Raw genomic sequence first — 14,868 nt, 5'->3', positions numbered from 1 at the left:
ATGAATCAAAACCCTATGAGAGGATTTGATATGGAACATAGTAACCAGAACCGGATGTGGTCAAACTAATTTGGTTTAGCTGCATCGAACATATGATGAATTTGGATGTTTTATGTTTTTATGATTGTAGTAATGTAACCCCTGGATACCTATCTTCTGAAGAGTGTTGGTCTTATTCTACACTTTTGTGAGTCATCAAGGAAGTTATTCTACTAATGGAAGTCGGTAAGGTTCTAGTACCATTTTGGACAGTAGGCACTCTGAGGGTAAGTGTGTTTCTTTGAAGATTGTTAGCTAAACAGTAGTGTCTAGGAACCCCAAGTGTTCCACTGTTGGAGTCAGAGTAGCATAATTGAAGGTGATGGATGAAAGAGCTCAATCAAGTCTATGGGGATCATGGAGATTGTTACTCTTAAAAATGAAGGTAAGGATAAAAGTAAGACAATCTCGTGCTAATGGTTCTATCTCATTGGAGTAGTACGAGAGGAGGAAAGCAGTAGGAGTACGGGCTTGTAGCATACATTTTCAGATCAAGTGAAGTTTATGATATTATCAATAATGGATTATAAGGTTGTCGCATTTGTTGAAGGAATAATAAGAAAAGAGTAGTCAATGTTGTTTGTGGTCAGGGAATCAATAAATTTTCTTATGAAGAATTAATGAGTATTGATTAACCAAGTCAAGATAAGATGTTGTAATTATGTTTTGTGTAATTTAGTGCAAGGAAGGGAAGTCATGGTTTCCAGGAAGAAAGTGACCCACTGATGTTGAGCGGTATATAAGAGGAATTAAGTGGGAGCAAGTTTAAATGTTAATCCAATATTAGAATGAGATTGTGATGGAAATCAAGAAGTTTCGAAAGTCCATGAAAGAAGGAAAATTGTTAGCAAAGATAAGTTAGAAGAATAAGTATGTCAGAGACTTGAAATCGAAGAGAAGTCAAGTGTTGGTCTAAGACGTTGATACAAGGATTGTTTCTTTGTTGAGTGAATGAAATTCGGGGGCGAATTTCAATTTAAGGGGGGGAGAATGTAATATCCCATATTCCCTTAAATGCTCAATTAGTTGTCAGTTGAGACCTATTGAATTCCTATGTATTATATCTTTGGTTAGTTATAACAATTGGAGCTCCTTTGTGCTCTAAGTGTTGTCAATTGGAACCAATAGAGTAACCAATGAACTCTGAAGGGATTAATTATTAATAAAGAGACAGACCAATATTAATAAGTACAAGAGAGGACATTTTGGTAACATTAATAATTGGTCAATTGGTGCTGGAAGATAAAATATCAATTGGGATATTTTGGTTACTATTTAATATTATATATTATATATATTATATATGTAGTATGTGTGGTAGAAAAGAGAAGAAGAAAAGAAGGTATATCAGAAAAGAAGAAAATGATAAGAAGTAGTAGGAAGAGATAAGAAGAAGGAGAGAGTTATCATCTCATCTTCATCATCAACAACTTCATCTTCTTCTTCTACTAGGTGAGTTCTTAGATAGTTTTAGCCTTTGGGGGAAAATAATCTATATTTGTGGGGTTAGGGTTTGTGTGAATTTGTGATAAACTTGTTGAAATGGTATATGGAAAGGAAAATAAAAGAGGAGTTAATTAAGGAAAGAAGTTACTGAGAGAATTAATGGAAATTGGAATTTTTCCCATTTTTTTTAGGTGTTAACCGGTTAACGGTATGAGGTAACCGGTTAACGCGTAGCAAAACTCACTTTTTGGGCAAATTTGTGAGTGGTTAAACGGTTAACGATATAGGTTAACCGGTTAACACTGAAACAGAATTTAATTTCCTGTTTGTGCAGGATATGTCACCAAGGGGATTCAAACCCAGGACCTCCTTGAAACTGTACATGCCTTACCACTAGGCTAGAGAGGTTGTTGTTGAATACTTATGCAATGAATAAATATTAATCTAAATCTTGATTAAGATAGATTAATGAATTAATTGAGTGGTGTAACTCCGTTTTGGATGCCGACGGATGCATTAGTAAGATAATGAAAAAGGCTATTATTATGATATCATATTATAGTATAATATGTGTCTTACAAATTAAATGAATTATATTTATGATGGGTGTTAAACATGGTTTATATGGTTGATTGTGAAATAACATGACTAAAGATAACGTAAAGGGCTATTATTATTGTTCCATGTTATAAAATATTATGTGATTTATAAATGTCATGAATTTTATCATGATGAAAATTACATATTGTTGTTATGTGGAAGGTGAAGTAACATGATTAAAAACCTTACAAAGATGAGTGAGGAAACCTAGAAGAATAATTTGATTAATAACTTAGAAATATGATCTAGGTTATTGAACATATGTGATATATGTATGAGAATACGGTATTCATTCGTACGACGCTTATGTGAGGTCGTGGACGAATTGTTGCCATGTTTAAGAATGAGACGCATTGTATGGAACATGCCATGTTATTATTTGTGTATCATGGTGAATGAAGTCACCTATGATTATGGAACATGCCATGTTATTATTTGTGTATTATGGTGAATGAAGTCACCTGTGATTTATGAATTTGTTATGGTTCGTGGAACCAATGATTTGTGGAACCGATCATGTATTCAGAATGTGTGTTTTTCTGTGGTGGTACACATCTCTATTGGTATGCTTAGATGAGTAAGCATTGGGATGTGGGACCAATGATTCGAGCCTCAATTGGGTTTGAGCCCCAACCATGGCGGACATGGGGGAAAGGTGGACACCTATGTGGGTTAGAGTCCCATACGATGAAAGATACCCTAGGTGGGTTAGAGTCCCGTACGGGTGATGGTTCTTAAAAGTGGGTTTAAGTCCCATAGGGGAACCGGATATCCACCGCGAAAGTCGAATAATACGGACATGCGTGAACCAAGCCTTGGCCTAGACGTAGGTCCGGTTGGGGATCGATGTTGCGTGAATCTGAATAATGATCGTGGTTGAGTTATGAGAACTCAGATGCATGTTACCATACAATTGCGAGATAGTTTCCCCATCGCTCAAGTCTTCTTTTCCTTGTTGACTTGAGTTGGATATGAGTTGAATATTGATTAGAACCCTGTAGAGCCGAGTGGACCCATAGGATAGGAGAACTCACTGAGATTATTATCTCATCCCATTATTGTTGTTATTTTTCAGGTATTCTTTACAGGTTGAATCTAAGAGAAACTGTTATGGATGTTTCAAGGGTTGCTGTTCATTATGATCTTCCGCTGTGGAGTGGTGTGCAATGAAGATGTTGTACATAGTTCTTAGATTTTTATTGTTTTGGCATTATTGTATAACATGTTCCATTGATGTTTTAGTTTGGACATGTATATATATTGATGCCATTAGGCACTTATGTTGTGACAGTACCAAAATTTAACACTTGTATGATATTATTCTAGATATATATTATACGGGTTGTTACAAGTATGATTTTTTAACAAAATTAATTTTTAAATTTAATTAAACTTGCAAATTAGAGGAACAAACTCTATAGAATTTGGGCAAACATGTAGTTAATATGTCCGAGTGGTTAAGGAGATAGACTTGAAATCTATTGGGCTTCGCCCGCGCAGGTTCGAACCATGCTGTTGACGAATTTTTTATTATAGAACAAGAGTATCTAAAAACAATAATCTCAAAAATAAAAATGAAAATTAATTAAAATAAGTTTTATTGAGAATTAAATCTACTACTTTTCAAAATTAGTTACATATTTAGTTATAAGATATACCCCCTCTGTTTTTTATTATAAGTCATTTTTGACTTTTCACACGTATTAAGAAATATAATATTTATGGTATAAGAAAGAGAAATTATGAAGAATTTTACAAAGTTATCTTTCATTAATGGTATTGGAAAAACAAATTGACATAATTAAAAAGAGAGAGAATAATAAATATTTAAGGGTATAATAGGAAAAATAACATTAATGATTTATTGATATAATAAAATGACTTACATTGTTGTACAAAATATTTTCCCAAAACAACTTTTAATAAAAAACGGTGGAAGTATACATTAATATAGTTTCTTTAAAGTATAATAAACTTATTATGGGTTAATACCTTTTGGGGTCTCGTAAAATGTCCTAAGGATAAATTTTGGTCACATAATTTTATGAAGGATCATTTAAGTTCCTCAATTATTTAAAATGTATGACATTTTTGCTTATGGTATAAATAGTCGGTCACATCCAATAATGTGTCTATGTGACAATTATGTAATTTTAGTTTGTGAAGCTAATCATTGGTTAATAAGGACTTGTTTGACAAGGGAAGGCGGAATCTTCATATATGATAATAGATAAATGAATCCACATATGATAATATAGATAGAAAAATGTTCCATTTTTTATTTATGGATAGAGAGAGAACTGAAATGAGTTTCTAACCTATACATAATATAAAGCACCCCACTTTTAGATATCAAACAACATGATTTTGTGTATGGAGGTGGGAGAAGTGGTTAATGGGTTTAACTTCTAGATGGACATAATGGTAGTTGCCATTTCATTTTGTTTAATAAATATTATATGATAATGAGAAATTTCAAACTATCTATATATTTTATGATGGATAATTTGAATTTTATATTTAAATTCCAAAATATATCTTATAGTGACCAATTTGTTCGTCACTAAATCACTCATTGAAGTGTCAATGTCACTCAATACTTACTAGGATGCCAATGAGACGTATTTAATACTGATTAAGGAAAATTAAAATAAATAAAAAAATATGGTTTAACTTGTAAATTTAAGGTTTTATTGTGATCCTTAATAAGTTATAAACCTAAAACAAATAAAGCTAGAAAACAGAGGACACATTTTTTTCTCCATTTCAAAAATAAGTATGATTTTTTCACAAAATTAATTTTTAAATTTAATTAAACATGCAAATTAAAGGAACAAACTCTATAGAATTTGGGCAAGCATGTAGTCAATATGTCAGAGTGTTTAAGGAGATAGACTTGAAATCTATTGGGCTACGCCCGCGCAGGTTCGAACCCTGCTGTTGACGAATTTTTTACTATAGAACAAGAGTGTCTAAAAACAATAATCTCAAAAATAAAAATGAATTAAAATAATTTTTTGTGTGAATTAAATCTACTATTTTTCAAAATTAGTTATATATTTAGTTATAAGATATACTCCCTATGTTTTTTATTATAAGTCGTTTTTGACTTTTCACACGTATTAAGAAATATAATATTTATGGTATAAAAAAGAGAAATTGTGAAGAATTTTACAAAATTATCTTTCATTAATGGTATTGGAAAAACAAATTGACATAATTAAAAAGAGAGAGAATAATAAATATTTAAGGGTATAATAGGAAAAATAACATTAATGATTTATTGATATAATAAAATGACTTGCATTGTTGTACAAAATATTTTCCCAAAACAACTTTTAATAAAAAACGGTGGAGTATACATTAATATAATTTCTTTCAAATATAATAAACTTATGGGTTAATACCTTTTGGGGTCTCGTAAAATGTTCAAAGGATAAATTTTGGTCACATAATTTTTTAAAGGATCATTTAAGTTCCTATATTATTTAAAATGTATGATATTTTTACTTATGGTATAAATAGTCGGTCACATCCAATAATTTGTCTATGTGACAATTATGTAATTTTATTTTATGATCATAGAAACCCTTGTGGATGCCCCATAAAAATTGATTAAAAAAATTAAATTCATTAACCTAAACCCATAATTTACAAATATAAAACTCAGATACTCAAAATCATCCCTACAAATAAAAATTTGTCACAGAAAATAATTTATTCTTAGTTTTTCTGTGTCGCCGATGCTCACGTCATTTCTCTTGTTGCTTGAATATTTCCATAACACGAACTAGAGAAACCAATGTCAAGTTGTTAGTGTCAGATTTCAGACCCCTTTACGATGGGAAACAATACGTAGCCAAATTTAAAGAAAAATAAGTTTTTTGTGAGGTATTGTGGCAACATATGGCCGTCGTTATATTGCTTTGAAGGATGTCTGCGATGGGAGACCAGAATACTTAATTGGTTTATTTTTCCATTTTAATGATCTTTCTAATTTAGTTTGTGAAGCTAAGCATTGGTTACTGAGGACTTGTTTGACAAGGGAAGGCGGAATCTTCATATATGATAATTGATAAATGAATCGATATATGATAATATAGACAGAAAAATGTTCCATTTTTTATTCATGGATAAAGAGAGAACTGAAATGAGTTTCTAACCTATACATAATATAAAGCACCCCACTTTTAGATCTCAAACAAAATGATTTTGTGTATGGAGGTGGGAGCAGTGGTTAATGGGTTTAACTTCTAAATGGACATAATGGTAGTTGCCATTTCATTTTGTTTAATAAATATTATATGATAAAGAGAAATTTCAAACTATCTATATATTTTATGATGGATATTTTGAATTTTATTTTTAAATTCCAAAATATATCTTATAGTGACCAATTTGTTCGTCACTAAATAACTTATTGAAGTGTCAATGTCACTCAATACTTACTTGGATGCCAATGAGACGTATTTAATACTGATTAAGGAAAATGAAAATAAATAAAAAAGCATGGTTTAGCTTGTAAACTTAAGGTATTATTGTGATCCTTATTAAGTTATAAACCTAAAACAAATAAAGCTAGAAAACAGAGGACACATTTTTTCTTCTCCATTTCAAAAATAAGACTGATTTTTTCACAAAATTAATTTTTAAATTTAATTAAACTTGCAAATTAGAGGAACAACCTCTATAAAATTTTGGTATGCATGTAGTCAATATGTCCGAGTGGTTAAGGAGATAGACTTGAAATCTATTGGGCTTCGCCCGCGCAGGTTTGAACCCTACTGTTGACGATTTTTTTATTATGGAACAAGAGTATCTAAAAACAATAATCTCAAAAGTAAGAATAAAAATTAATTAAAATAAATTAAAAACAATAGTCTCAAAAGTAAGAATAAAAATTAATTAAAATAAATTTTTTTGCGAATTAAATCTACTATTTTTCAAAATTAGTTACATATTTAGTTATAAGATATACTCCCTCTTTTTTTTATTATAAATCATTTTTGACTTTTCACACGTATTTAGAATTATATTAATTATGGTATAAAAAAGAGAAATTATGAAGAATTTTACAAAATTATCTTACGTTAATGGTATTGGAAAAACAAATTGACATAATTAAAAAGAGGAAGAATAGTAAATATTTAAGGGTATAATAGGAAAAATAACATTAATTATTTATTGATATTATAAAACGACTTACATTGTTGTACAAAATATTTACCCAAAACAACTTTTAATAAAAAAACGGATGTAGTATACATTAGTATTTTTTTTAAGTATAATAAACTTATGGGTTAATACCTTTTGGGGTCTCATAAAATGTCCTAAGGATAAATCTTGGTCACATAATTTTATGGAGGATCATTTAAGTTCCTCAATTATTTAAAATGTATCACATTTTTACTTATGGTATAAATAGTCGGTCACATCCAATAAGGTGTCTATGTGAGCATTGTGTTTGTTATCATAGAAACCATTGTGTATGCCCCATAAAAAATTGATTAAAAAAATCGAATTCATTAGCCTAAACCCATAATAAAAGAGATTAATTATTAATAAAAGAGGCAGGCCTATATTAATAAGTACAAGACATGTTCATCACCACCATCATCTCATCTTCATCACCAACTTCATCTTGTTCTTCTTCTAGGTGAGTTCTTAGGGGGAAAATAATTTATATTTATGGGGTTAGGGTTTGTGTAAATTGGGATATACTTGTTGTGTGGATACTCCCTATCCATGATATGTGTTGAGAAATCATGTTATGTGGAATATGTCACCAAGGGGATTCAAACCCAGGACCTCCTTGAAACTGTACATGCCTTACCACTAGGCTAGAGAGGTTGTTGTTGAATGCTTATGCAATGAATAAATATTAACCTAAATCTTGATTAAGATAGATTGATGAATTAATTGAGTATTATACCTCCGTTTTGGACACGGTCGGATGCGTTAGAAAGATAACGTAAATGGCTATTATTATTGTTCCATGTTATAAAATATGATGTGATTTATAAATGCCATGAATTTTATTACGATGAAAATTAAACATGGTCGATATGTTTGATTGTGAAATAACATGATTAAAAACCTTACAAAGGAGAGTGAGGAAATCTAGGAGTATAATATGATTAATAACTTAGAAGGATAATCTAGGTTATGGAACATATGTGAGTTATGTGTATGAGACGCATTGTATGGAACATGCCATGTTATTATTTATGTAATGTGGTGAATGAAGTCACCTGTGATTGCTGAATTTTGTTATGGTTCATGTAACCAATGATTATGGAACCGATCATGTATTCAGAATGTTTTTTTTTGTGTGGTGGTACACATCTCCTTTGGTATGCTTAGATGAGTAAGCATTGGGATGTGGGACCAATGATTCGAGCCTCAATTGGGTTTGAGCCCCAACCATGGCGGACATGGGGGAAAGGTGGACACCTATGTGGGTTAGAGTCCCATACGGTGAAAGATACCCTGGGTGGGTTAGAGTCCCATACGGGTGACGGTCGCTTGAACTGGGGATTAAGCCTCATAGAGGACCCGATATCCACCGTGAAAGTCGAATCATACGGACATGCGTGAACCAAGCCTTGGCCTAGACGTAGGTCCGGTTGGGGATCGATGTTGCGTGAATCTGAATAATGATCGTGGTTGAGTTATGAGAACTCAGATGCATGTTGCCATACAATTGCGAGATAGTTTCCCCATCGCTCAAGTCTTCGTTCCCTTGTTGACTTGAGTTGGATATGAGTTGAATGTCGATTAGAATACCCTGTAGAGCCGAGTGGACCCATAGGATAGGAGAACTCACTGAGATTATTATCTCATCCCATTATTGTTGTTATTTTTCAGGTATTCTTTACAGGTTGAATTTAAGAGAAACTGTTATGGATGTTTCAAGGGTTGTTGTTCATTATGATCTTCCGTTGTGGAGTTGTGTGCAATGAAGATATTGTACATAGTTCGTAGATTTTTATTGTTTAGGCATTATTGTATAACATGTTCCATTGATGTTTTTAGCTTGGACATGTGTATATATTATGCCATTAGGCACTTATGTTGTGACAGTACCAAAATTTAACACTTGTATGATATTATTCTAGATATATATTATATGGGTTATTACAGTTGGTATCAGAGCAGGTCGATTCTCGACCTAGCCTTGAAACATCATAAGTAAATCTATTCCTGCCTCATATGTGTGTTTAGCCAACATGATTCTTAATATCGCTGTATATAGTATTCAGCCTGATCAACCTAATGCTATGTGCATGGTAGGTAGGATCATGGTTGAGCGACCACGAGGACTCCGAAGCGTGGGTTGAACTTGTGCTTTGAGAATAGGCTCAAGCCAAGAGTTAGAAAGTAAGGAGAACTAGATGGCCCAGTTGAAGTTTCAGAGGCGTTGTGATTTGGGTATTATGGAATTAAAGAGTAGTGTATCGTTCAAGCGATTCTGCGGTGTTAACAGCGTTAAGAAGTTAAGGATTTCTATTGGATAAATTGTCAGAATTTTGAGGAATGAGTGAATTTGATAGTGGAATAAGATGCACTCACTAATATGGAATAAGTATTGCGAGTGATTCCGTATGGTAAAGGAGAAGGGATGGTTATGTTACGGATATGTCATAAGGTCTGGAAGTGAGGTAGTGTATTAGTGTTTCAGTTTCTAAGGCCACTAAAATATTTTGGAAGAACGAGAGTACTTAATGGAATATATATATTTGGAATGGTACCTTGCAAGTGGTTAAAGACTTGAGGGTTAAGGACGTTCAGTTTTGTTGGGAGCCTAAGGTAGTGGTGAAGTCTAAGGAGAGACTCGAGGACATGGTTGCCTATTCCAAGTGAAACATGTATGGACAAAATGGAGGTTAGAAGATAAACCAAGTATGTGCAGTCTTAGAAGGGAGATCGGATTTGGGATAGCTCGTCAGTGGTTCAGTGTTAGTAAGAGACCATTGTGGAATGTTTAGTTACCTAAAGATCAGTTATAAGAGTTTGTGTTGGAGACAGATAACGCACATTATATGGTAATGGAAGCTCCAGTGGGTTTTGGTTGTATGAGAACTGGTTGAGGATAAGAGCAATTAAGTTGGATTTAAGGAAGTCTAGTAGAATGGTTTTGTAATTGGAACTGGGAGAATTACCATGGGAAGACAAGTGAACACCGAGTGCGGAAGTAGTATGGATGTTGCAATACAACTGTTGTAATGGGGCACATTTTAGATAAAGGCACAATGAGACCCTTAAGATTCATTAAGACAAAGTTATGGGCGTGTAGTTGATGATTGTTCACATCGAGGATTTCTAGAGTATGTAGTGTGTAACACCCGAGGCCGGAGAGGCCGAAGAGTGGTTACATGTAACATCCGTGGGCGATGGAGTGGTTGTCGATGCATTATAATGAGACACTCCTAGTAGCTTCTAAGAGAAAAACCGAATTCACATCGGAATAAGAGGGATCCTGAGGCTGTGCAGGTATGAGACTACATGGTTGAAAGAAGGCTTATAAGGATTAATTGGTACTACCCATATCAACAAGATGCATCTTCTTTTCGGTATCCTAACCAATAAGAACTCCATAGTTAAGCGTGCTTGACTTGGAGTAGTATTGGGATGGGTGACCTTCTGGGAAGTTTCCTGGAAAGCGTGCGAGTGAGGACAAAACATGTTGAAAAGACCCGTGTTGATTTGTGGGGTTAGTTGATAATCCTGAAAGCAGTCTAGGGTGTTACATAGCGGAATAGAGGAAGTTAAACCTTGGTGTTAAGAGAAGTATGTGATAGCAGTATTATGGTCACAAGTAAGTGTAATGGATTCCTTGTCTTGAGAGGGATGTAAAGTAACATACATTTTGTTGAGCAGTGAGTCTTGTATTCTAAGGAGTTGAGGTGATGATAGCCAACAAAAGATAAGATAAGCTGGAGCATATGGACTAAGTGTAGGATTTGAAATATGTTATGATGTAAGAGCTTATTGGGAGACAATGAGGATTGTCCATAGCAAGTCATCTAGACAAGTAACCCCAGTATGATGAAGGGAGTAGTAGGTATTGGTTTAGAAGAAAATTCCAGTCATAAGTGCGTGGTAATGACAATGTTCATCTTAAGTGCATTTTATTTGAATTGTAAGAGTAGTAGTGGCTTATTGGAAGTCTGGTTGTTAATTATCTTCTTGAGAAGTGTTTGGGACAGAATGATTGAGATGAATGATTTTGGATACAAAGTGAAATGTTATCTCTAGATGTGTATGGAATATTGAAATGTTATCTCTAGATGTGTATGGAATATTTTGTGTGACTCTATGAGGTGTATGGACACTCATAGTTATGTTCGAGATTGCTTAAGTGTGTTTCTTTGAAGATTGTTAGCTAAACAGTAGTGCCTAGGAATCCCGAGTGTTCCACTATTGGGATCAGAGTATCACAATGGAAGGTGATGGATTTAAGAGCTCATGCTCTTACTATTGGGACCAATTTCGTGAGTGGTTAACCGGTTAACGGTTTAGGTTAACCGGTTAACATAGAAACAGAATTTAATTTCTGCCTGTACAGAATATGTCACCAAGGGGATTCGAACCCAGGACCTCCTTGAAACTGTACATGCCTTACCACTAGGCTAGAGAGGTTGTTGTTGAATGTGAAGGTGAGAAAAACAAGAAAGGGGGGGTTTGAATTGTTTGAAAAAAATAAGCGCTTTTCAAAATGAAAATCACACAAGGATTTTATACTGGTTCACTTATAACACAAAGCTACTCCAGTCCACCCGGCCGAGGTGATTTTGCCTTCAACAAGGACTTAATCCACTAATCTTGAAAGATTACAAACAATCGTCTAAGAGAAAAATCTCTTAGTCCTCTCAAGTATACAGACTACACAGAGTCACTTGAGGAAATCAACAAACAATAGATGAAAGATTTATGTAATCTAGAGTGCTTCTAAGAAAGCAAATATTACAGTATTAAGAACAAGAGTTTTTCACGTTATAAGCAAAAGCTTCGTGAAGGTCTTTAGAGAGCAAGAGTGTTTTTCTTGAGCGTTGATGTTTCAGTATAATTTTGGCTTGTTGGCTTACTACACCATCAAAGTTGATTGCAGCCCATTTTATATATCAGTTGAAGTAGTAGTTGAAACTGGTGGATATTAAAATGAATTTACGCCATCACTTAAATAGCTTCTGCAGGATAACTTTCTCTCCTTGAAATGACTACTTACCACAAGTAGTATCTTCTTTATTGAAATTGGAGATTAACGTCTCTTTCTTAATTAGGAAAACCATTTGCAAATCTTTACTTGACTTTAACGTTACTCTTTCATGATTAGCAATTCCATGATCAGAGTCTTCAAATATCTGAGAATCTTGGAATCTTGCTTCTGATGTAGATCTCTTTTGAGTTCTGATGGATTTCTTCAGATAGCGCTGAGAGTTTCTGGAGTTAGACAACCGTTGTTCAGAGTCAGAACTTTCTTGAACGTGTTTCCACTTCAGATGCTTCTGATCATTTGATAATTTGTATCTGATCTGGTTCTGTATCTGATGACATCATCAGATTTCTTCCTTCTTTCTTTAGAACCCTGCACACTTAGAAACTTTTCGTTAGGGTGCCATTTTTGGTTTCATCCTTTGTTATCATCAAAATCAAGGAATCTGTTGTAGAACAATTTTTGTTCTTACAATCTCCCCCTTTTTGATGATGACAAAACAAACTTAATTAGCAGATGAAACATGAATAATATCAGATCAGATAGACAGAAGCTCCCCCTGAGATAGTGCTAGGGAGTTCAGAAGTTCTTACCAGAGCTTCTAAGTAAAGAGGTTTCTTGATACCTTCTGCAATTTCTTAAGTCCAGGTTAGATAAATTTATTTTTAAGAAAAATATGTTGCAGAATGCTTAAGGTATTAGACAATATTTTCATCAGAGCTATTAATGACTTCTCCCCCTTTTTGTCAGAATCAAAAAGACATAGCAAAAAAAAAATAAACAAATTAAGAGAAAAACTTGTATTCAGATAAAAGCACAAAGGCAACAAGAACTAGAAAACATCAGATTCAGAGAAAATAAAACAACAGGCAAGCAAAATAAATCCTAAGTGCCTAAGGGTTCGGAGGCGGAGGCATTCTCTGAAGCAACATTGCAAGCATGTTCTGGATGTTGTCGTTGACAGTATCTTGCTTGTCCATTCTGGCCCGGAGTTCATTCTGATCTTGCTTAAGTTCTTTCAGAGTCTGAAGAACCATAGGGATGATAGAAGAGGACTCTCCCAGAGTCAGAGCCTGCTGTGCTTCAGCTTCAGCAGCAGCTTGTGCTTCTGCATCCGCCGGAGCCTTAGCTTCAGCTTCCTTAATCCTTAGGATTTCAGCTTCCCTTGCTTTTTCTTCTTCAAGTCTTCTTGCTTCTTCAGCTTCTCGCGCAAGTCTCTCTTCCTCTAGCCTTCTGGCTTCTTCAGCAGCTTCTCTGGCAAGTCTTTCCTGGAGTCTTGCCTCAGCATCTCTGATGTAGCCATTTCTGACTTGTTCAGAGATGTTCTTCAGTCTAAAAGCCTCAGAGGTCATCCAGCCAATGACTCTGTTCCAGTGTGTCCTTACAAATTCAGGATCATCACTGACTTTAGAGTTAGTGGTCAGAGACTTGACCTTTTGTACTGAAGCCCCTGCTACCAGCATGATGGCTTCCTCAAGGGTAGGTACAGAAAGGTTTGGTTCAGAGGTTTGAGGTGAAGATGTTGGAGGGCTGAGATTTAGTGTGAGAGGTTCAGATTCTGCTTCAGGTTCAGATCTTTGGGGTGAAGCGTAAAGAGGGTTTAAGTCTAAAGGTTCAGTTTCAGTTTCTGATTCAGGTGCAGCAGAGGTGTTTGGTGGGTTGATATCAGAGGTGGGAAGGTCAGAGGGTTGGTCTTCAGAAGGTTGGTTTTCAGAAGGGATGGTGGTTGTTTGTTGTGGTGGTGAAGTTATTTCAGGTTCTAGTGGTTGTTGTGAAGCGTGGTTTAGAGCATAAATTTGGGCTAGGGTTGGAGAGTTAGGGTCTGAGAGTTCTGGGTCAGAAGAAATGTTGAGGTATGGTGGTGATTCTGGGGCTGTGGAAGAAGAAGAAGAAGAAGTGCTTTGGTTCATTTGTTCAGGTTCAGAGGGAGGTATGAATGTACGGGTGATATTTAAAACTGGTGAAGGCTGAGAGGTTCTGATGGTTGAAGGTGGGATTTCAGAGGTTGTATAAATTGGTGGTGTTGGGAGAGGATTAGAGGAAGGGGTAGAGGAAACCATCGGAGGTACAGAGGAAAGAGGAGGAACAGACATACCAGTAGAGTTTTTCAGAGGAGCTGGAGATCTGCTTCCAGAAGATTCTCCAATTCTGGCCTTCTTTGCCTGTGATGCAATCTTCTTCTCAGAAAGACCTCTCTTGTATCTGACGAAGGCGTCTTCTGAATCCAGACAATCGTCGAGGCTGAAGTCAGATATGTCAACACCTTCATCCAGCAGACGATTAAGATAGATGACAACCGCATCTCTGGGTTCATTTTTGAAGAACCTTGCAAGACCATGGGGCAGCTTCCTCTGATCTTTCAAGGCATCCCAGGATGTATCCATAGTGGGTCTGACTTGAATCTTCTTGATTATTCCCATACTCTTGAGATTTCTGGCGTTCAGAGGCTTCCCAGTATCTATTGCCAGATCATCCATCAGTTTGGTCTTTTCCAGATGATCTACCAGTCCGTTCTCGATGAAAACATCAGATAGCAATCTTCCCAGAGGGATGTAGGATCTGGGCTT

At 34.8% G+C, this 14,868-nt stretch overlaps 3 non-coding genes across 3 annotated transcripts; all 3 read left to right on the top strand.

Moving 5' to 3' along the window:
• The first annotated feature begins 3,524 nt into the window (after nucleotides 1–3,524).
• Nucleotides 3,525–3,606, top strand: TRNAS-UGA (transfer RNA serine (anticodon UGA)). Its single transcript has one exon. It is a non-coding gene; the product is annotated as a tRNA-Ser (tRNA).
• A 1,343-nt stretch (nucleotides 3,607–4,949) lies between these two features.
• TRNAS-UGA (transfer RNA serine (anticodon UGA)) lies at nucleotides 4,950–5,031 on the top strand. Its single transcript has one exon. It is a non-coding gene; the product is annotated as a tRNA-Ser (tRNA).
• A 1,765-nt stretch (nucleotides 5,032–6,796) lies between these two features.
• TRNAS-UGA (transfer RNA serine (anticodon UGA)) lies at nucleotides 6,797–6,878 on the top strand. Its single transcript has one exon. It is a non-coding gene; the product is annotated as a tRNA-Ser (tRNA).
• Nucleotides 6,879–14,868: the final 7,990 nt, after the last annotated feature.

This window comes from Lathyrus oleraceus, chromosome 5, assembly GCF_024323335.1.
Source record: "Lathyrus oleraceus cultivar Zhongwan6 chromosome 5, CAAS_Psat_ZW6_1.0, whole genome shotgun sequence".
NCBI lineage: Eukaryota > Viridiplantae > Streptophyta > Magnoliopsida > Fabales > Fabaceae > Lathyrus > Lathyrus oleraceus.
Note: the sequence above shows the minus strand (reverse complement) of the source record. Positions and strands in the feature narration are given on the sequence as shown.